We start from the raw sequence: 23,870 nt of genomic DNA, 5'->3' as shown, positions 1-23,870 counted from the left end.
TTTTGTGTATCGGTGAGCAATATGTAAATTCACTCCGAATTCCTAGTACTGAATTCACATCTTCCATTCCAAACATTTTCATAAATTTCTTCAAAAATGTACCCTCCTTTGTTACATTTTCACTTCTAGGCACCATAGACACATCTTCACTGTTGCAAACCAAATTCCAGTCTCCACCTGTAAGTAATATTCCTTGCTGAATGCTGATTATTTCTTCCAGAATTTTCTTATGCTCCATTATAGCAGTTTTAGGGGGATGTAAATGCATGCTAATGTAATCCTCCTCCCAAGCCAGTAGCCCCTTAGTACTATGTATCTTCTATTATCTATTTTCCCTCTTCTATCCCTATTGGAGCTCCTCTTGCAATTAATATAAGTATTCCTCTTTTCCTTTGCTCAAGATATTCCACTGAATAACCATCCTGAAAATTTTCTTTATCAAATTCACATGTTCAATTCTTTCCAGGTGCGTCTCCAATAGCATAGCTGTTTGCACTCTGAATTTTTAATATAATTCACAACTCTTTCTTTTTTTTGTCTGTAAGACCATTCAAATTGAAAAACATTACAGAAAGCATAATTTTCTTATATACTAATTATTACCACCTTTGATGTATAACTGCTTTTTTGTTAAATGTCTAGTTCCAACTTTTATGTTACATGTATATACTATCAGCAGGTTGGTCTTTTATACAGTTGTTTCTTGTCATACCCACTTGTGCCTATGCCGCATCTTGTATAACGTTTTTTTTGAAAGCCCTCAAACAAAACAAACAACCCCCTCAAAAAAAATCCTAAAACCTATTAACTTAATAATGACACACAAAACGATGTATCTCTTCAAATATTTAAGATTTTGCTTCCTAATAAGAACATACATTCTAAGTTGATGGCTACACAGGCTAAAGTTAACCAAAAAAGAAAGGTTAGTCATGCTAAGATGCATGGTTTAGAGCCTGTTGTACTAGTAAGTGCTATTTGGTTTTGTATGTCTTTATAGCTTTCCCAGTTGAGAAAACACTTGAATGCTTTAGTTAAGCTCTTTCTCCAAGCCATTTCTCTTTATCAAATTGTCTTCCAGTGACATGCAAACCAGACACAAAACTGCTAAGGGTACCTTGTTTATCAGAAAAAAAAAGCCTTACAGCATTTTTTTCTTTATTTTTCATTTACATACTTTGTACTTAAACTTGTTACTTGTTAACGCCTAGGGTTTTAACCCAGTCAAAAGCATGGGAGATCCGCTTTCTTTTTTTTTTCTTAATTGCAGTGCCTACATTTCTTAAAACTGAAGAAAGAGAGAAGGGTGAAAAGGGGAAAAAAACAGAAGTGCCTGTTTATATTAATATCTCCATGCATTTTAAACTGAGAAAACTTTACTTCAGGTGTAATTGGTTTTTCATCATCTTTAAAGCTGTCACACCTAGGAAAACCCCTGATTGTTTTCAGAGAAAATTATGCCCTAGCCAATTTCTCTGTTCTTTTTTACCCTCAGCCAATCCTCTTCCACCAGACTGTCTCCAGTTTCTCTCTAGATTGTCTCCATGGAGACATGAAGACAAGCTGCAGAAATGCTACTTAAGTCTACTTACATGCAACTGCTAGAAAAAAAGCCTCATATTATTCAGTATTCTTTTTTATTTACTTGCTCTGTCCCACCTAAAACAAAGATCTTTAATCAGTCATTTCCCATGCAAGAATGAAAAAAGCACATTAATTTGAACTTTGTCATGCCTTTTTAACCAGGCTCCCCTTGTTTTGTTTTTTTTGATCATTGCATTGCCTTTATTTCTCGAAACTGTACAAGAAGCAAAAGAGAAGGGAGAATAAAGAAAACACCTGTTTACAATCCCCATTACACTTAAAAATAGCGTGCAAAGAAAATCATGCACCACCACCAGTATAGTACTATTAAGAAAAGAAAGTGTTTTCTTTAGTTACAGTTAGCATTCTCCCCCTCTGCAAAGCATTTTTCCGAACATTAATGACATGAAGTAGGGCATATACTTAGGGTCCCCCACACATCAAACAAATTTTGAAAAAGTCCAGTATTTCCAGATTTTCTTGGTCTGTCACATGTTACTTAATTGCATTGAAATCCCACATTGTTACTGATTTTATTACTGCTCTTCTCCATCACTCAGATTCTGTCTCTGCTTCATTTCCAATGTACTCTTGATTCTTCTAGTCAGCTCTTATGCTCCCTTCCTTCTCTCCAATATTTTCTAGTGAAGTAGTGGAAAAGGTTTCACAGGTACAGTCTCTCTCTGGTCTTCATTACCAGAACAACAAGAATCAGAATCTCCTTGTTTCACAGCTCAGTTTTTGTTGGACAAACTTTTGTATTTCCTCCTTAGTATACATTTCATCAAAAAATGATTTTGTCCCTCCAGGGAAGAATACCTTGAAGACAGCTGGATACAGTAGTTTGAATCTCACACTTGCATCTCAACATTTTCTGAATAGTGGAATGAATTTACTTCTCTTTTGCCTGCTGTACAACGAGTAATCATTCTCCACAAACACTCTCCCATTTTTAGTATTTTGTCCTTCTTCCACAGTTTTGTTAGAATCAGCTCCTTCTACTGGTAGGATTGCATCCTTAATATTATAGGTCTAGGTTGCTTTCTTATGGCTAGGTATGGAGCATACACACGATATGCCTGTTCAACTAACAGTTCCTGCTGTGGAATACCAGTCCAGCTGCTTATTTGTGCTTTCATAAAATTAATGCAGTGTGTTCCTTCCAGCTTCTCCGGTATAGCTGAAAATCTCAGGTTTTCCCTACATGCTGTGTCCTCTAATTCTATTATGTTTTTAAACATCTCTTCCTGAGAATTCTTGTATTCAGCCAGCCTTTTCTTCATTTTGACCTCTAATTTTTGCAGCTTTATCATCTCATCTGAATATCTGTTTAAAGCTTCTTCCATTTGTTCCAGCCTTTTGTTTGTGTTGATATATTCTACCAGTGTTTTGTTTATTTTAACCAGGTCTGTATGCAGTTGTCTTATGTCTTCCTGTAGGTTATTAGAAGTCATGTCCGAAGGTTGCATTACTTTTTGCCAAACAGCTGCAGAACTCCCCTGGCAGTGTTTCTTCCTCACTTTTTGTAGCTGATTTTTTTTTTTTTAGGTTTTCTGTGTTTCTTTATTCCTGTTTTCCAGGCAGTGTACATACTAGCCAGTTAGTGAAATTTACCCATAAACACAAGTCTACTGGCCTTGTCAGCTGAGTTTCTGTTTTCACACTGGGAGAGCTAGAAACATGCTGTTACTCAGTGTCTTGGAAGTTCCCAATCCAGTTCCTTCTTGAGATATTTCCTTGTTGCTTCAGGCCTTAACCACCCTCCTTTTGAACCAGCAGCATCGTTAGGACTGAAATTTTTCTTTCTTTTTTGGAAAACTATTTTCCTAGTAGCCATCACATCAACTAGGAGAATTTCTGAGTTACAAACATTATCTTGCAAACCTCCCTACTTGATTTTTTTTTGTAAGGATAGAGTATCTCTTCTGACCAGTCCAGATTTTCTTCCAAAAGTGGTTTTGGAAGTTGCCTTTAACCAGACTGTGTTAACCTTTAAGTTTTCTTTCTAAATTTGTCTAATAAAGGGAAATATAGCTTGCATTTAATGGATGTTCACTATCAGTTAGAATTCTGCTTGCGTCGTACCAGAGACTTTAGGAAGTTAGATCAACTTTTTCTTTCCTTTTAAAGGCCAAAATGGGACAGGGCATTTTTAAAATCACATTGTCCAGGTGGCTGTCCAACTGTATCCCTTTTGTGTACAGAGAAAAGGGATGGTCTCTGCCACACAAATTGAGGGCCCATTCAGCAAGAGAGGTAGCAGCCTCCACTGCTTACTTTACTAGAGTACTACTAGATGAGATTTGTGTTGTGGCTACTTGGTCTACTGCTCACACCTTTGTCTGTCATAAGTTGGGCATGTGGTGTAGATCCATTGCATCCACCTGCTCTCTACCATTCTTCGAAAAATCCTTCCATGAGTACACTCAGGTTTGCTGGTAGCTTGGGAATCTGTCCCATCCATTGAGTTAGATCTAAAACACAACAGTGGATATGAAAGTTATGTACTTACCATAATACTAGATCTGTGATGTTCTTCGTGTTTCATTGTGGACATTTCCTGCCGTGGAAGCCCTTGGCCTGCCCAACTACCAGAGTAAGAATTTGCCCTCCTCCTGCACTTGGCGGATGCCTTAACCCTGACATTAGTACGCTGGGGTATAAGTGGAGTCTGCTGCCGTTATGACCTCAGTTCTTTCTTGCCATCTGAACCCACAGCAGGCAATCACCGGTACATGCTTGGGTCAGTCCGCACCAGAGAGAAACTTCAGAAAGCTAAGTACCCCTTTGGGCAACTCTCTTCTTTTTTGCTAACTAATGTTAGAGATAGTTAACAATAGTGTCAGTTGTGATAGATAAATTCTACACCGAGACTTCCACTCTTTGTGTTACCTGTTTGTGTCCAGACCACTACATCCCTAATTGTTGTTTTTGCGCCCAATCTAATTCTAGGACTATTTGGCGTAGGGCAGACATTTTAGCCAAGTTCGTTGGCGAGTACTTAGGTTCTCTGCATGGTATGGCATCCATTAGTCGTCACAATGTCGATCTTCCTAAAAGCAAACGACCCAAACTCACACCTTCTGAAGACATCCTTTCAGCATCTGCTAGCCCATCAAGGCTGGTTATTATGGAAGTTGGTGAGGTGCTTTTGCAGTCCCCTTCTGAAATCGAGGTGGTGTGGAAGGACTGTATTGAAACCCATTCAGAGTTCGATATACCGGTGGGCCCCTCAATGTCAGCATAAGTCTTGGATTTACATTCATCATTTGGGTCCAGGACTACTTTGCAGGCCTGTGCTTCTGGCGACCAGAGCACTACAACCACAGTTCTGAGATATATGGTAATCCATGCTTCCAACATCCCGAGGCCTAAACAAAGGACTGCTCCCAGGAAGCCATATTCTTTCCATTCCAGGCCTACCAGCTCCTAGTGTCAGGCCTATCAGCAGGATTTGGGTAGATTAGCAGAGGATCTTATTTCCCTGGTTAGGGGCAGACATCCTCCCCCTGAACCCACCTCAGGAAAAAGGAAAAGAGATCCAATTCCAGAGGTTCTTATTGATACTTTTGAGTCAGTGGAGGACTGACCAAGAGGCTTCAGTTTTTGAAGAGTATCCCTGTTTAGTGTCCTTTGAGGAATCTGATTCAGAGGAAACTTTGACTTCTGTCTTCCCTCCTGAGGATCTATCGTTTGGGGAAACTTTACACTCCCTGGGGGATAATTTTCATTGGGAAGAGCAGGAATACCCCCAGTCTTAGAAGAGTCGAGGAATTTCTCAACATCCTGGAACATAAACCCCTTGCTGTTCCTCCAGTTTTGGAGGTGGTTGTTGATGATTGCCAGGAATCTTCTTTGAAGCCAGCTTCCCTTCCTCCTGCACCCTGGAAGTCTGACAGATCCTACAGGGTTATGGATTCATGTAAGCACCTTTTTAAAAACCCTTCAGCTGACCAAGAAGCTGTCGTTCCTGGACCCAAAGGTGCCAGAGCCAGCACATCCAAAACCCCCTTACCCACTGATGAAGAAGACAGAGTCCTTGATAGATTTGGCAAAAAGTATACACTTATGCCACTCTATCTATGAGGGCATTAAACTGTTAGTTCCGCTTAATGAAATGCCAAGAAGTTCGACTGGAACATTTGATGCAAAAGCTTTTTACCATTGAAAATAAGAGTTTATCTAAAGAATCACTTATTTGCAACTCCACTTCACAAGTAGCCAAGCACTCCTTACACTGTGAATTTCATGCTTTGGAGGCAGCCAGCAGGGCCAGAGCCACTGTATCTGTCATTAGGAGGCACGCATGGCTAAAGGAATAACCCCTACTGGAGCAGGTTAAATACAGTATTTTGGATGCTCTCTTGGATAAGGAGTTCCTCTTCAGCCCTAAATTTGAAGCTGTGCTCAAAATATGCAGGACGAAGCTAAGTCAGTGCAGAGTCAAAGTTTTGTGCAGGTACAGCCCTCATGTTTCAGTAGAACTATCCCACTAAACACTGGTCCTTCCCAACACAAAGCAGGTCAAAGAGAGGCCCACAGGGAAGGGCACGAGAATCGGCACCAAAGATTCAGGCAGGGGTGCTCTATTTCTTCAAGATCAGAGACTTTCATCCCATGGGTCCCTAGTAAGGAACATCTGTGCCTCTCTCATGACGCGCCCACATCTCTTCCCTCCCCTTCCTCCGAACCTGTTCTCAGACTTGAATGAAGACTGGCACTATTCAGAGAAAATTGGCCTCTCATTAATTCAGACCAGTGGGTACTAAATATCATTTCCAGGGGATATCAGCTCAAATTCATACCCCCCCCCCCCCCAAAACATTCAGGTTTCTCAGATATCACACATCCCAAAAAGCAGAGGCTCTTTCAGATGTAGGAACACTATATGTACAGGGCTCAGTAGAAGCAGTCCCTATACATCAAATAGGAAGGAGCTTGTACTCAAGACTGATGTTCATCGTGTTTCACTGTTGCAGTCATTACACTTGGGTTATCCTGCTGGCAGGCTAACCGCAGTCGGCCTGAATTCCAAAGTCTTGGTCTGGTGTCGGTTGCTGTCACCTCTTCCCTGACGTCAGTGCGCCAGGGGTATAAAAGATGCAGCCAATGCCATTTTCTTCAGTCTTTCTTGCCGCGCGGTGCCCAAAACAAAAACAGTTCGCAGGTGCCGGTTGGCCAACTCCTAGGATTTTCGAATTCGAATTTCAGATCCGAAGTCTTCATTAAAGCTAAGTACCCCGTTGGGGAAACTTTTTTCTTGCTCCAGACCGATGTCAGGAAAAAGTTAACAATTGTATTTCTTGTGGGAAGCAAATACCTCATAAGGATTTTCACTCTTACTGTATTCCTTGCCTAGGCCCTGACCACGACGTTGCTTGTTATCAGTTTTGTGCTAGATTTAACCAACGCACTATTAAGCGTTGGTACGATTTTGTCTTTCATTACTTTGGCTGCTGATTCAATTATACAATGCCGGCGGAACAGCCGATGACTGGAGTTTATAAAAAACGCAAGGATAAAGACAAGGACAGGCATCCGAGGTCCAAAACCAACGATGAGGCTTCCTCTAAGCTAGTCGTCGGTTCGCCGGTTCTCAGTGAGGCGCTTTTGCAGCTCCTGACACCCGCTGCCTCAGAGCCACAGGCCGCGTCCGACTCCCACGTGGAACCAACTGGACCTCTGGAAACTCAAGGTATTGGATCCTCTGAAACTATTCCCTCAGATGGGTCCGGAGCCTCTGTGCAGGCATCGGCTTCTGAGGGTGTTTTCAGACCTACTCAGTTATATGTAAAGCCATCTTCAGCTTCAAAGCCAAAGACTAAAGCAGCTCTAAAGACAAAGAAACAAGTACAGCATTCACCAGGACAGACTTCCATGCCTAAAAAACAGATGCTCAAATGGCCGAAGTCCTTATTACTTTGATCAGGGGTTCCCATCCCCCTCCTGATAAGAGGCCTAGGCAAGAGACAGAATATGAATCTTCAGACCAGGTTTCCATTTCCTTTGATTCCTCCTCTGATCAGGAATACTCTCTTCCTCCCTATGAGGATTCTGATGCTGAAGAATCTATTCCTTCAGCTTCTCCTCCTGAGGATTACTCTTTTGGGGAAACCCTGCATACTATGAGGGAGCACTTTCATTGGGAGAGTCAGGATTACTCAGAATCCAAGAAAAGGCTCAGAGATTTTCTTTTACACTTCCTCAGCACAGGCCCCTTGCTATTCCCCCTGTTCTGGACATTGTAGATGATGCTTTTTCAGAGTCCGGCCTGTCTCCAGACTTTATACCCCCTGTACCCATTAAGCCAGACATACTACAGGGTTCCAGATTCACATAAATTTCTATATACATTTCTTTATAAAAACCCTGCTGCTGACCCAGAAACTATATCTCAGGGTCCCAAAGGAGTCAAGGCTTCCACTGCAAAAAACCCCTGTTCCCTGATAGGGATTCTAGAGCACTGGACAGATGGGGGGAAAAAGTTTACACTTCTGCTACCTTGGCTGTAAGGGCTTTAAATTGTCAATTTCATATGCTTAAATGTCAGCAATATTTAATGTTACTGTTAAAACAGAAAATGTTGACAAATTCTGAATGTGCTGAAAACAAGGAAATGCAGGATTTTATTGCATGCAGTTGAACAGGTGGGAAAACATACTTTGCAATGTGGTTTTGATTCTTTGGAGGCCTCTTGTAGGACCGCTGTAACGGGTTCTGTGATTAGGAGGCATGCTTGGTTAAAGGAACAAAATCTGCCTGATCATGTTAAAGCAAAATTATTAGATGCACCATTACAGCATGATACTTTGTTTGGTGTTAAGGCAGAAGAGGTGCTGAAGAAAATGGAGGATAAAGCGAAATCTATGCAGACAGTTAAGGATTTTCTTACAGGTACAGCCACCCAGATTTAGCAGGAACTCGCCTGCAAAAAATTGGTCCTTTCCAGTGTCAGATAGGCCACAAAGAGGCAGGTACAGGCGCCCTAGAGGCAGATCCCAGCCCCAAGGCATATACAGGCCTAAACGATGGGGTGCTTCTACCTCCAAAAGCGGAGAAGACAAGAAACAGTCCCAATGACTTTCCTCTAGCAGTACCAAGCACTTAACTTTTGGATGCTCCCTTAGGGGGAAAACTAGCACTTTTTTCTCAAAGCTGGCACAAGATCACCCAGGACAAATGGGTCTTGAATATAGTGTCTCAAGGTTACAGGTTTCACTTTCACACCCTGCCAAGGGCAAAAGGCATGCCAGACCTGCCACACAATCAGTGGGCAGAGGGACCAAAGCAAGTTTCATCCCTCATGGACATGAGGGCCATTCAGCGAGTACAACTACAGGAGCAGGGACAAGTATTTTACTCACGACTTTTCTTGGTACCCAGAAAGGACAAAGCCTGGAGACCAATACTGGACCTGTTTATTCTAAACACTTTTCTGGACGTTCCAAAATTCAAAATGTTGACTCTGCAGCAGCTTCTGCCCATGCTGGGCAAGAAAGCTTGGCTTGTAACCTTAGACCTAAAAGAGGCATACCTGCATGTCCCAATCAGACTATCTTGCAGAAGATACCTCAGATTCATAGCTGGTTCAATGCACTACCAATTCTCTGCACTGCCCTGTGGCTTATCTACTGCGCCCAGGGTCTTAACGAAATGCCTGGCACCAGTAATTGCTTTTTGCACACAAAGAGGAATTCAAATATATCCCTACTTGGACGACTGCCTTATTCAAGCAGAGAACAAGGACATCCTGCTAAAGCATCTGGCGTTTGTAAAAAGATTGCTAATTTGCCTAGGGTACACAGTAAACGAAAAGAAATCAAAGCTATTACCCTCTCAAGAGATAATATTCCTGGGTGCAAGCTTAAATACAATGACCCAGATGGCTTATATCACGCCAGACAAACAAAGGCAACTGACTTATTATTTCGACATGTTGGCAACAAAAACCCAGTTATCTGCAAGAAAAATTCTGCAGGCTTTAGGCTTCATGGCATCCTGCATTCTGTTAATCCCATATGCAAGACTGCATATGAGGAAACTACAATGGTATCTAAAAAGTGTTTGGACTCAACTTTGCCACAGCTTGGAAAAACTAATTACCCTCATTCCCTGCCTGCAACAGGAGTTTCGATGGTGGGCACAGGCCTGTCACCGCAACAAGGGACAGCCTTTCACTTTACCCCCTGCCAGGCAGACAATAACAACAGATGCATCAGATTATGCCTGGGGGGGGGGGGGGCACATGGCAGGAAAATGTATTCAGGGCACATGGCCCACAAGCTAAATGCATCTTCATGTCAATCTAAAAGAAATGTTGGCTGTACAGAATGCCCTGACAGCTTTCAAGTATCTACTTCATCCAGGACAACTGCTAATAAAGACGGACAATGCTACATTCATGTGGTACATAAACAAGCAGGGAGGCACGCATTCCTACCCCCTCTGCAGGCAAGCCATGATTTTGTGGAACACAGCATTGACTTTTCAAGTACACCTACAAGTACAATTCCTGCCAGGAAAGACAAATACTCTGGCAGACGAACTAAGGAGAAACCTCATGGATCCTCACGAGTGGAAACTAGATCCACAAATCTTCAGCATGATAACAAGGAAATGGGGATGCCCAGACACACATCTATTTGCCTCCCCCCACAACTGCCAACTACAGAGATTTTGTACAAGGACTTATAACAAGCTAGCATGGAAAGTGGATGCTCTATCATTCAGCTGGAAAAACCTTACTGTATATGCCTCTCCTCCCCAAGGTACTCCTAAAGGTCAGACAAGAGAAGCCAAAAATGATCCTGATTGCCCCAGACTGGCCACGCCAGCACTGGTACCCAATCCTAAAGAGCTTGTCTCAAGGCCCAGCCTGGACATTACCTCAAATTCCTCATTTACTGACCCAACAAAGCAATCAAATACTGCACAGCCAACTCAGAACCCTAAATCTGGCTGCATGGCAGATAATGTAACCATTCGGAACACACCTCTCTCCAAATCAGTTATGAATGTTATTCTGGAGGCCAGGTGGCCCAGCACCAGAAAATCATATGCAGAAAAGTGGAAGAGATTCTGTGCTTGGAACCAGGCACCAAGGAATTAACATGCTTGTACCAAATATTCCTCAGATTTTGCAATACCTAACTGAGATGCTGGACAAAGGCCTATCCTTTTCATCGATTAAGATCCATGCCTCTGCCATTTCAGCTCATTACAATACGGACCCACCTATTTTTTCACATCCACTACTACGGCAGTACCTCAGAAGGGACAAGAACGTAAGACCCCCCAAGAAGAGCACCAATACTGTATGGGACCTCAACTTTGTCTTGGAAAAACTCACGCTGCCTCCTTTTGAGCCAGCCAATACAGCTGAGATAAAATTCTTATCATGGAAAACAGCTCTGCTCTTAGCAATTACTTCAACAAGAAGAGTCTCAGAGTTATAGGCTCTAATGGCGGTTGAACCTTACATAATTTTCCATCCGGACAGGGTTTCTCTGAGGACAAACCCAACATTTATGCCTAAGGTAGTGTCCAGTGTGGCTATTAATCAAACAATTCACTTGCCTACCTTTTATCCAAACCCACAGAATAAGGGGGAGAGACTACTACATTTTTTGGACATACACAGACAGCTACGCTTCTACTTGGACAAAACTAAAGCTTTCAGAAAGTCTGAGCAACTCTTACTGGCATTTGCTGCAGGATCTCAAGGAAAAGCTATCTCAAAACAGACTACTTCCAGATGGATAGCTCACTGCATTCGTTTCTGCTATTCTCAACATGGCAAATCAGTGCCTAAGGGCATCAAGCCACACTCAACCAGAGCAGCAGCTACTTCAGCAGCCTTCCTCAGAGGAGTACCAACCAAGGACTTAGAGGCTGCAACTTGGACTTCAGTGCACACTTTTAGAAAGCACTACCACTTACCTCTTTACTCTAAATCCAGAGCAGGCTTCGCCACTGCAGTTCTGCAGGGCCTCATAGCCTCTCCTAATTCCATTTAGGTCCAGCCACCCAACCTCAGCTTTGGGATTCAACCCAAGTGTAATGACTGCAACAGTGAAACACGATGAACATAGTACAGTTGTGTACCTACCATAAATGTAGATGTTCGAGTGTATTCATTATTGCAGTCCAGGTTACCCACCCACCATCCCCCTTTCTTTGCTGGGACTTATCTGTATTTCTCTATTCTATACAACTTATGTGGTGTATTTGCTTGTAAATGAAGATTATGTTTTGTTTTGCTGCATGCTCTTTTATTGGCATAATTTCTTAGCCTACCCTTCGGGGGGCACCTGACATCTTGGGCAAGAAAAACTGAAGAAAATGGTGTCGGCTGCATCTTTTATACCCCTGGCGCACTGACGTCAGGGAAGAGGCGACAGCAACCGACGCCGGACCAAGACTTTGGAATTCAGGCCGACTGCGGGTAGCCTGCCAGCAGGACAACCCAAGTGTAATGACTGCAACAGTGAATACACTCGAATATCTACATTTATGGTAGGTACACAACTGTACTTTCCTGGTCCTAAGAAAAGAGTACCTAATTGGTTATATTCTGGACCTATTTGCTCTCAACTTAATTCTGAAGGTTCCCAAATTCAGGATACTGACCCTTCAAGTAACTCTTGTCCATTTTTCCCCAAAGGCTTTCTTGTGGACTGTAGATCTAAAGCATGCATACTTGCATATTCACATAGAAGAATTAAGCAGATGATTCTTGAGCATCCGAGCAAGTTCCAAACATTTTCAATTTTGTGCTCTGCCCCTTTGACTTGTCTAATGTTCCCAGGTTATTCACAAAATGCTTAACTCAATTTATTGCTTACTGCAAAAAGCAAGGAGTTCAAATTTATTCCATCTGGGCGATTTCCTAATCTGGTCTACAAGCCTGTCACTACTTGGCACAAACTTGATGTTCACCTGGACCGTGTTTACTTTCCTGGAATTCACCATAAATCACCAAGAATCCCAAACTCTACTCACAACCAGAATACTGTTCTTGGGGGCTGTATGGGTGTCTACCGTTAAAAAGGCCTTCTTGCCTCCAGACAAGGTATCCTTCTTGACCAATAAGTTTCAGAAAATTTATGGACAGCACTATTCTTACAACCAGAGAGTTTCTCCGGGCACTGGGTTACTTGGCCTCTTTCATTCTCATGATTCTCCTGGCCAGGCTACATATGTGGTATTTACAGTGATACCTCAAAAATGTGTGGAGCTAGCATGCACAACCACTGTCTACTAGGAGCTAATACATGGCCTCAAAAGCGAATTTGCATGGTGGACCAAAGCCTGCACTCAAAACCCAGGCTACCATTCAGCTTTGCAGCAAACTCCACCACAGACACCTCAGAAATAGCTTGAGGAACACTCTTAAACCAGTTACAGACCCAGTGGAAGTGGGAATGCAAGATTAAAGACAAACACACAAACTTAAAGGAAGTAGTGGCAGCACAATGGGCTTTACTTGCATTCAGAGAGAAAATGAAACTAGGGGTGATAGTCGTGGATACAGACAATATCACAGTCATGTGGTACAAAAAGAAGGGGAAACCCTTTCCGCCACCTAGCATTGGGAGTGGGGAACAAAGCTCACTCCATGGAAGTGCACCTGTTGGCTCATTACCTCCCAGGTATGCACAACCAACTTGCATACCAATTCAGCAGAAGCATGTAGACCCCCCATGAGTGGCAGTTACATCGGGAGGTCATTCTTAGTATAGCCGAGAAATGAGGGGCCCTGCAGGTGAACCTCTTTGCCACCAGGGAGAACAAACAATTGAAAAGGTTCTGTTCCAGGAACAAGACTCTCAGCCTGGAAAACAGATGCTTTGTTATTAGAATGGACAGGCCTAGTCATCTGTGCCTTCCCACCAAAGCCCCTACTTTCCAGGGTTCTCCAGAAAATCACGGAACACCACCCAAGGGGTATACTTTTATAGCTCCAGATTGGCCAAGGCAGCACTGGTACCTCCTCCTCCTTAACCTAACAAGAATAATTCTTGGATATTACCACAGTCTTGACCTTGTACCGCAGAAAAAGAGACACATAGTACACCCCAACCTGCAAACCCTCAGTCTATCAACTTGAAGGATACCTTAACCCCCGGGGGGTGCGGTTTCTCCCCCTACATAAGCAGGTGCAGGGCATCCTAAAGAAAGCCAGAGAGCCTAGCACCATGAAACCCTATGCAGGAAAATGGAACAGTCTTTCAGTTTGGTGTGAACAGCATAATCTGCATCCCATCAGGGCCAAGATCCCCATTATTCTGTCCTGTCTGGCAAATCTCTTTGACAAAGGCCTTTCTTATTCATTGTTAAAGGTCATGCTTCAGCTGTCTCAGCCTACTTTCCTGCTCACACCCCTGTCTTTTCTCATCCTCTGGTCAAAAAATTCCTTAGAGGGGTCATCCACATCAAACCTCCCAGGAAACCTCATACACCACCCTGCCTCCTAACCTTTGTCCTAGAAAGGCTTACAGTTTCTCCTTTTGAAGCAGCCTCTCCTTCAGACCTGAAATCACTGAGACATGCAAGACTGCTTTCTTACTAGCTTTCAGTTTAGCTAGGAGAGTTTCAGAACTCCAGGCTCATGGCAGTGGAACCATTTCTCATCTTCCGTCCTGACAAGAGTCTCTCTTAGGACTAATCCTTCTTTTATGCCCAAGCTGGTGACTGACACCTCTTTAAATCAAGCAATACATCTGCCTATTTTCTCTCCAAATCCACAAAACAGAGGAGAGAGAATTCTGCTTTTCTCAGACGTCCATAGGCATCAACGTTACTATCTGGACAGAAGAAAGCAATCAGGAAATCTGACAAGCTGTTTGTAACCTTTGCTAGCAGCACTGAAGGAAAACCTGTCTACAAGCAGACCATTTCCAAATGGATCTGTCACTGCATCACTTTTTGTTAATCATCATGGAAAAAACACACCTGAGGCTGTAAGTACCCATTCCACTAGAGCAAGTAGGTCTTCTGCTGCCTTCCTGAAAGGCTTATGTACCAAGGGCTACTGAAGGCTGCCAAGTTGGTCTTCAGTGCACACTTTTACTGTACAATACCACTGTCAGCCTTCTCCAAGTTCAGGGCAGGGTTTGCTTCTGTGACTTCACAAAACATCCTCTCCTCTCATCTCCTTAATTTGCCATCCTCCTGGGCCGTACCTCTCAACCTCTTAGAGTAAGAAATCTGGACAAAGCCATAAATAATGGGGGGAGAAAGGCCCAAAAATAGTTAAAAAAATTGTTTAATATTGGTCTTACAAACTTAGAAAGTAGATATAATAACATTTTTGTATTAATATAAATTGTCTAAAGGGTATGAAGTCTGAAACTCGAATGCTTGTCATTTTCGGACTTGTATCTTCAATGATTTGCTAGAAAACCACTATTTTATGAAAAAGGGAGCAAAACTATGAGGCAAAAATCTGGACATTCTGTGAAAATCTGTACAGTTTATTGGTGTGGGACCTCCCCTCTCTTCAACTTTGGGAATCATCTCACAAATCAGGACTGCAGCAGTGAAACACAAAGAACATAGTGCAGTTGTGTACACTTGCCATAAATGTAGATGTTAGAGTGTATTCACTCTTGCAGTTCTCTTTCCCTCCCTCCTTCCTCCTAGCCTACAGGGTAGGCTTTTACTAATCCTATTTACCTAGGACTTCTCCTCTTGACTCTTGCCAGCTTAAGGGTCCCTGACCTAGGCATTTGACCTGCTGCTCCTATTGGGGGCCTCCTAACATCTTGCAGCAAGAAAATAACTTAGTCTTGATGTTGGCGGACTGCATATATACCCCCGCGTACTGACATCAGGATGTTCTTCGTGTTTCACTGTTGGTCATTACATTTGGGTAATCTACTGGCAGGTTGCCCTCATTCGGCCTGAATTCCAAAGTCTTGGGTCCTGCGTCGATTGCTGTCTTCTTTTCCATGCCATCAGGACGCCATTTTCTTTAGTCTTTCTTGCTGTGCGTTGCCCGGAGCAGAAGCATTTTGCAAGTGCCGGTCGGCCAACTACTGAAATATTTGCGTTTGAGTTTCAGAACCGAAGTCTTCACTAAAGCTAAGTACCCCATTGGGGAACCTTTTTTCTTGCTTTTTACCGATGTCAGAAAAAGTTAATAATTGTATTACTTGTGGGAAGCAAATTCCTCATAAGGATTTCCATTTATACCGTATTCCTTGCCTAGGCCCTGATCACAACGTGCCTGGCTATCGGTTTTGTGCTAGATTTAACCAACGCACTATTAAGCGTCGGTATATTTTTGCATCAAAATATTTTGGAAACCGATTTAACTACCCAGAAATGTCGTTCGATAGCAATCCGTCTACCGGAGTACATAAAAAACGCAAAGAAAAGGACAGAGAAAGGCAGTCGAGATCCAAAACCAACGACGAAGCTTCTCCTAAGCCAGTCGCCGGTTCGCCGGTATTCTGAGGTGCTTTCGTAGCCCCTCATAGCCGCTACCTTCGAGTCGCAGGCCTCTACCGATACCCATGTGGAGTCCAGCATGCCGCAAGATACTCAAGGTATTGGACCGACGGATGTATCTCCCTCGGATGGGTCCAGAGCCACTGAGCAAGCACCGGCTTCTGAGGGTGTATTCAGACCTCAATATTTATATATCAAACCGACGACAGCTGCAAAACCAAAGACAAAGGCAACTTCTAAGACTAAAAAACTGATGCATGAGCCACGTGCACAGGCCTCTATGCCTAAAAAACAGATGATCAAAATGGCTGAAGACCTTATTACCTTGATCAGGGGTACCCATCCCCCTCCAGATAAGAGGCCTAGGCAAGACACTGATTATGAATCTTCAGATCAGGTTTCTGTTTTTCTGATTCCTCTTCTGATCAGGAATTATCTATACCTCCTTATGAGGATTCTGATGCTGAGGAATCTATTCCATCTGCATCTCCTCCAGAGGATTAATCATTTCGAGAAACCTTGCATACTTTGAGGGAGCATTTTCACTGGGAGAGTCAAGACTTCTCAGAATCAAAAAAGAGGCTCGGGGATTTCCTTCTTCTCCCTCAGCACAAGCCTTTAGCCATTCCCTCTGTTTTAGACATTGCGGATGATGTGTTTTCAGAGTCAAGCTTGACCCCTGACTCCTTACCTCCGGCTCCCAGTAAGCCTGACAGATATTACAGGGTCCCTGACTCACATACATTTTTGTTTAGAAACCCTGCTGCTGATACTGAAACTATTTCACAGGGTCCAAAGGGAGTTAAGGCATCAACAGCAAAAAATCCTACCCCCTCTGACAGAGATTCAAGGGCACTAGACAGATGGGGAAATAAGGTTTATACATCTGCAACCTTGGCAGTCGGGGCATTAAACTGTCAATTTCATATGCTTAAATACCAACAACATGTTATGGGATTACTGAAACAGAAAATGATGATGATTTCAGAATGTACAGAAAATAAAGAATTGCAGGAATTATTGCATGCAGCTGAACAAGTTGGAAAGCATACTTTGCAATGTGGTTTTGATTCCTTAGAGGCCTCCTGCAGGGCCGCAGTTACTGGCTCTGTGATTAGGAGGCATGCCTGGTTAAAGGAACAAGATGTGCCTGATCATGTTAAAGCTAAATTGCTAGATGCACCTTTACAGCATGATTCTCTGTTTGGTATTAAGGCAGAAGAGGTTTTAAAGAAAATGGAAGACAAAGCAAAGTCTATGCAAACTGTTAAAGACTTCTTACAAGTGCAGCCACCAAGATTCAGTAGACACTGGCCTACAAAAAATCAGTCCTTTCCTGTGTCAGACAGAGCTCAAAGAGGCAAATCCGGACGCCCAAAGGGTTCCAGAAACCTGGCGCAAGATTCATACAGGTCAAAGCAATAGGACTCATCTACCTCCAAATCAGGGGGAGGTAAAGCACAAACCTACAGAAAACAGTCCCAATGACTTCCCTCTGCCTACAACAAGCACTTATCGTTTGACAGCACCCTTAGGGGGAAAACTAGCACTTTTTGCTCAAAATTGGCAGTTAATAACCCAGAACAAGTGGATACTAAACATAGTATCACAGGGATACAGATTCCATTTCCACACTCTGCCATTGGCAAACGGTTGGCCAGATCTGCCCAAAAACCAATGGGCAGAGGCACAGAAACAGGTTACGTCCCTCATGGATATGAGGGCCATTCAACCAGTACTAGAACAGGAAAAAGGACAAGGTTTTTATTCAAGACTGTTCTTGGTACCCAGAAAGGACAAGGCCTGGCGGCCAATACTGGATTTATCAATTTTGAACACATACTTGGACATTCCAAAATTCAAAATGCTGACTTGCTGGGCAAGAATGCTTGGCTGGTGACATTAGACCTAAAAGAAGCATACCTGCATGTCCCAATAAGACAATTGTGCAGAAGATACCTCAGATTCAAGGCTGGCTTAATGCATTACCAATTCTCTGCACTGCCCTTTGGCTTATCTACTGCACCCAGGGTCTTTACAAAGTGCCTGGCACCAGTAATTGCATTTTGCAGACAAAGAAGTATACAAATATATCCTTACTTGGACAACTGTCTCATTCAGGCAGAGAACAAGGACACTCTTCTTTGACACCTGGCGTTTGTGAAAAGGTTTCTAACATGCCTAGGGTACACAATAAATGAAAAGAAATCACAACTGGTGCCCTCTCAAAAGATAACATTCCTGGGTGCAAGCTTGAATACAACTGCCCAGATGGCTTACCTTACGCTAGACAAACAAAGGCAACTGACTACTTACTTCAAACTGATGGCAACAAAAACCCAGTCTTCTGCAATACAAATTCTGCAGGCTCTGGGCTTCATGTCATCCTGCATCCTACTAATTCCATATGCAAGACTGCATATGAGGAAACTTCAATGGCACCTAAAAAGTTTATGGAGTCAACATTCACACAGTCTGGAAACAATGATTCCTCTCATTCCCTGCCTGCAACAGGAGTTTCTATGGTGGGCAAAGGCCTGTCACCAAAACATGGGACGGCCCTTCACTCTACCCCCTGCCAGCCAAACCTTAACAGACGCATCAGTTTATGCCTGGGGGGCCCACATGGCAGGAAGATGCATTCAGGGCATATGGGCACCAAAACAAATGCATCTACATGTCAACCAGAAAGAGATGCTAGCTGTTCAAAATGCCCTAACAGCCTTCAAGGACTTACTTCATCCAGGACAACTACTGATAAAGACGGACAACACCACAGTCATGTGGTATATAAACAAGCAAGGGGGCACACACTCATACCCCTTTGCAGATTAGCCATGGCACTGTGGGACACAGCTTTGACCTATCAAATACATCTTCAAGCTCAATTCCTTCCAGGAAAACAAAACACTCTGGCAGACGATTTAAGCAGAAACCTTATGGATCCTCACGAGTGGAAACTAAATCCACAAGTCTTCGGCATGATAACAGAGAAATGGGGGAGCCCAGACATAGATCTATTTGCCTCTCCTCAAAATTATCAGTTGAAAAGATTCTGCACAAGGACTTATCACAGACAAGCATGGAAAGTGGATGCCCTATCCTTCAGTTGGAAAAACCTATCAGTTTACGCCATTCCTCCTTCTACCCAAGGTCCTCCTAAAAGTCAAACAAGAGAAGCCAAAGATGATATTAATTGCCCCAGACTGGCCCCGCCAATACTGGTACCCAATCCTAAGGAACTTGTCTCAATACCCAGCATGGACCTTGCCTCAAAGACCCAAACTACTGTCCCAGCAAAACAGTCAGATCCTGCACTACCAACTACAGACTCTAAACCTGGCAGCATGGCTAATCATGTAATCATACAAACAACACCTCTCAGTAAAGCTGTGATGGATGTCATTTTGGAAGCCAGAAGGCCTAGTACTAGAAAATCTTATGCTGACAAGTGAAAGAGATTCTGTGCTTGGAATCAAGCACAAGGAACTGATACAGCAGAACCAAATATTCCTCAGATATTACAATACTTAACTGAGATGCTTGACAAAGGCCTATCTTTCTCATCAGTCAAAATCCATGCCTCTGCCATTTCGGCTCATTACAACACAGAGCCACCAATCTTTTCTCATCCTTTACTAAATCAGTATCTTAGAGGAGCCAAAAATTTAAGGCCCCCTTGAAGATCACCATTACCTGCATGGGACCTCAACTATGTGTTGGAAAAGCTCACCCTGCCTCCATTTGAACCAGCTGCTACCGCTGATATAAAGTCCTTATCATGGAAGACAGCTCTGCTACTAGCAATTACTTCAGCAAGAAGAGTTTCAGAGCTACAGGCCCTCATGGCTGTAGAGCCTTTTAGCATCTTTTACCCGGACATGGTGTCTCTGAGGACAAATCCTAATTTTATGCCTAAGGTGGTTTCCAGTGTGGCTCTTAACCAAACTATTCATCTGCCAACCTTTTATCCAAATCCGTAGAACAAGGGGGAGAGAATTCTGCATTCCTTGGACATACACAGACAGCTAAGATTCTACTTCAGCAGGACTAAAGCTCTAAGAAAAACTGAGCAATTGCTAGCGTCATATGTTGCAGGATCAGAAGGAAAGGCTATTTCAAAGCAGACACTTTCAAAGTGGATAAGCCACTGCATCCGTTTCTGCTACTTACACCATGGTAAACCTGTGCCCAAGGGCATTAGGTCTCATTCCACCAGAGCTGCAGCTACTTCAGCAGCCTTTCTCAGAGGAGTACCAACCAAAGACATTCTAGAGGCTGCTACTTGGAGTTTTGTTCACACCTTTACAAAGCATTACCATTTGCCTCTCTACTCTGTCCAGGGCAGGCTTTGCCACTGCAGGGTCTTATAGCCGTACCTAATGCTGTTTAGCTCCAGCCTCCCAACCATAGCTTTGGGATTCTACCCAAATGTAATGACTGCAATAGTGAAACACAAAGAACATAGTACAGTTGTGTACACTTACCACAAATGTAGATGTTCGAGTGTATTCACTGTTGCAGTCCAGGTTACCCTCCCGACATCCCCCCTGTCATTCTGAAGTTTATCTTTCCTTCACTATCTTCTACAACCTATGTGGTGTATTTGCTTGTAGATGAAGGTAAAGTTTATATTGATGCATGTATTTATATTTATATACATATATATATATATATATATATATATATATATATATATATATATATATATATATATAATATTGCTACCTTTTTGAGGGCACCTGACATCGGGGGCAAGAAAACCTAAAGAAAATGGTGTCGGCTGCATGTTTTAGTCCCCTGACGACCTGACGTCATGGAAGAGAAGACAGCAACCGACGCAGGACCCAAGACTTTGGAATTCAGGCCGACTGAGGGCAACCTGCCAGCAGATTACCCAAATGTAATGACTGCAACAGTGAATACACTTGAACATCTACATTTATGGTAACTGTACACAACTGTACTTTAAGGCATCTGCCAGTTGGAGGAGTAGAGAAGATTCTTACTCTGGTAGGTGGGCCAGCCAGGGGCTTCCACAGAGGGAAATCCCCCCCCCCCCCAAGTCAGGACTGCAACAGTAAATACACTCAAACGTGCATTTCTGTTAAGTGTAAACAACGCTACTTTGTCCATGCTCCTCAGCATTCCCTCCCTTGGTCCCCCTTACCTAAATTGACATCTAGTGGCTCGCATCTGATCGAATGGAACCTTTCCAGGGCCTTTTTATATATTCAGCCTTACACTGACTTCCTAACTTTTTCCTTTTGGTGTGGTATTAGAACTATATTATGCCTTCAGAGTAAGGTATTGTGTGTAAGCAGGAAGACTCTATTTTATTTATTTTCCGTTTGTTTACTGGGAAAGTCCAACTGGATCTTAGCAGACCCGTTTTCATCATGGCGCTGAACAAAAGGAGATTAGATTATTTCAAGAGTTAATGGGCATCATTTTAAAAAATAACTATGTAATGTTCAACAACAATATTTACAAACAAGTAGTGGGAGTAGCCATGGGTCACAGTGTGGAGGGAGCTACGCTAATCTAGTAATGGCTCAGTGAGAACACCAGACAATCTTTTGTGACAACAGGTTGATGGAGAAGGTAAAGCTGTATACCAGATTTTTGGACGATGTTTTTATTGTGTTCAAAGGTTCTGTGGATGATGCTAAAGAGTTCATACAGCATTTGAATGACAGTACACCATTTCTGAATTTCACATTTTCAGTTCGTGAAAAGGTAATCACCTATTTAGATGTGGATTTAAGGAAAGGAGAGGGTGAGAATCAGTATGTAGCTAGAATTCACCGTAAGAGCACTTATTCGAACACTGTGTTACATTACACTAGTTGCCATCCCGCACATCAGAAGAGATCTGTGCTTAAAGGCCAATTAGTTAGAGCGACAAGAATGACAACTGATATGGTCAGCTTTTTGGATGAATGTGAGATTTTAAAAAACATGTTCATCAGCCGTGGTTATCCTGAATACTTAGTACTTGAACTAATAAGTGAGGTACAAACTAAAAAAAGGTACAGGTTTTTATCAACCTATCCTCACTGGTGGAACAGAGAGTGAGTATTGTACACTCTAGCCCTGTTAATGAACCATCGACTTGTGTGAATCTAGAGCTAGGTGTAGTTGAACCATGCCCAATGGCTACTAGTGCACGTAAGGAATTCAAAAGGAGCTTTATTACAGTGTATAATTTAGAAGCGGTGATTTGAGATGGATCCTGGACAGAAATTGGAACCTACTGTATTTTGAAAAGGGAAAACTGTGGTGGTGGTGCTGCGGTAGCGTTGTCGCCTCACAGTAAGACGTCCTGTTCGATTCTCAGCTAGAGTGTCTTCTGTGTGGCGACATGCGTGAATGGGCGTACCTTCGTTGAAAGTTGTGCGTCAGGGCTGACAACTCAGCATGTAAAAAAAAAAATCTACTGCCAATCATTAGCGGACCGGAGTTCCGCTGTGGCGACCCCTAACCGGGAAAAGCCGAAAGACACAACAACAACAACTGTACTTTGAAAAGGGGCTAATTGAGAAGTTGGGCAATTGCCCGACTTTAATTTTTGAAAGAGGTAGGAATTTAAAGAATTTTGTGGAGGCAGAAGTAAGTATCTCACACAGAGTAATGGGTACTTACAAATGTGAATCATGTAACTACTACTTCTTTCGGCTGCTCCCGTTAGGGGTCGCCACAGCAGATCAACTGTTTCCATTTCTTCCTGTCCTCTGCATCTTGCTCTGTCACACCAACCACCTGCATGTCCTCTCTCACCGCATCCATAAACCTTATCTTAGGCCTCCCTCTTTTCCTGTTACCTGGCAGCTTCATCCTTAGCATCTTTTTCCCAATATATACTCTACATTCCTCCTCAGCACATGTCCAAACCAACGTAATCTTGCCTCTCTGGCTTTGTCTCCAAACCTTCCAACCTGGGCTGAGCCTCTAATATACTTATTCCTAATCCTGTCCATCCTCGTCACACTCAGTGCAAATCTTAACATCTTCATCTCTGCCACGTCAAGCTCTGACTCCTGCCTTTTTGTCAGTGCCATTGTCTCCAACCCTATAACATAGCTGGTCTCACTACCCTCTTGTAGACCTTCCCTTTCACTCTTACTGGTACTAGTCTGTCACAAATCACTCCTGACACTCTTTTCCACTCACTCCATCTTGCCTGTACTCTCTTCTTCAACTCTCTTCTGCACTCACCATTACTCTGAACTGTTGATCCCAAGTACTTAAACTCACCCACCTTCACCACCTCTACTCCCTGCATCCTCACCTTTCCTCTAGCCTCCCTCTCATTCACACACATATATTCTGTCTTAGTCCTGCTGACCTTCATTCCTCTTCTCTCTAGAGCATATCTCCACCTCTCCAGGGTCTCCTCCACCTGTTCCCTACTCTCACTACAAATCACAATGTCATCTGCAAACATCATAGTCCATGGGGACTCCTGTCTGATCTCATCTGTCAACCTGTCCATCACCATTGCAAATAAGAAAGGGCTCAGAGCTGATCCTTGATGTAATCCCACCTCTACCTTAAACGCATCTGTCACTCCCACCGCAGACCTCACCGCTGTCACACTACCCTCGTACATATCCTGTACCACTCTTGCATACTTCTCTGACACTCCCGACTTCCTCATACAATACCACAACTCCTCTCTAGGCACCCTGTCATATGCTTTCTCTAAATCCACAGAGACACAATGCAACTCCTTATTACCTTCTCTGTACTTCTCCATCAACACTCTCAGAGCAAACATCACATCTGTAGTGCTCTAGTGCTTTTTCCTGGCATGAAAACCATACTGCTGA

General features: G+C 43.1%; 1 protein-coding gene across 2 annotated transcripts in view; it reads left to right on the top strand.

The window, feature by feature from the left end:
- The window catches only part of TRIP12 (thyroid hormone receptor interactor 12), a 3,849,287-nt gene that overhangs the window by 3,482,895 nt on the left and 342,522 nt on the right, over positions 1-23,870 (top strand). The window lies entirely within an intron of this gene.

This window comes from Protopterus annectens, chromosome 5.part0, assembly GCF_019279795.1.
Source record: "Protopterus annectens isolate FY-2018-M chromosome 5.part0, PAN1.0, whole genome shotgun sequence".
NCBI lineage: Eukaryota > Metazoa > Chordata > Ceratodontiformes > Protopteridae > Protopterus > Protopterus annectens.
This window is presented reverse-complemented; position numbering and strand designations above follow the sequence as displayed.